Source organism: Aplysia californica, unplaced genomic scaffold (genome assembly GCF_000002075.1).
Source record: "Aplysia californica isolate F4 #8 unplaced genomic scaffold, AplCal3.0 scaffold00231, whole genome shotgun sequence".
NCBI classification, from domain to species: Eukaryota; Metazoa; Mollusca; class Gastropoda; order Aplysiida; family Aplysiidae; genus Aplysia; species Aplysia californica.
Window position 1 is genome coordinate 952113 of NW_004797501.1, and position 556 is coordinate 952668.

Sequence of the window (556 nt, forward strand, 5' to 3'; positions counted from 1 at the left end):
ATATTCTTGGATACTCATAGTGTTACTTACTCATACATCTACATTATGTGAATTGCTGTCCAACATGGTTACAGTTCAAATGAGCTAAAACAGCTCCAAAATATGTCTTTATTTGTTCAAATTTTCTTCAATAAACAATTGGTAATCGTAGTGAGATCTCATGTTTTTTATGCCATTGTGATTTGGTTTTCTCATTTTGCGTATTATGAAACAAAAATTAGAAACACAGTGTTTTTCCTTCCTGCAATACAAAGAAAATGTAATAATACGACACTTGGTGAGATGTCCATTGATGATGGGACCGATGAAGGTATATTTCACGAAGTGACGTATCGGATTTTCTCCCGATTTTCTCACAGGAATGATACAATACTGCCGAAAACAGCATGTGGAGTGAAAATGTACCGCTCAAAGAAGCTTTGATCCAAACCGCATAGATTCCAGTCTTCCGGTTTTGACGCTAGAGCAAAAAGAAAAGTGCCAAAAACTTTAAAGCTCTCTCCTGCAAAACTCTAATTTTGCAGATACGACACTTCGTGAGATGACCGACGATATA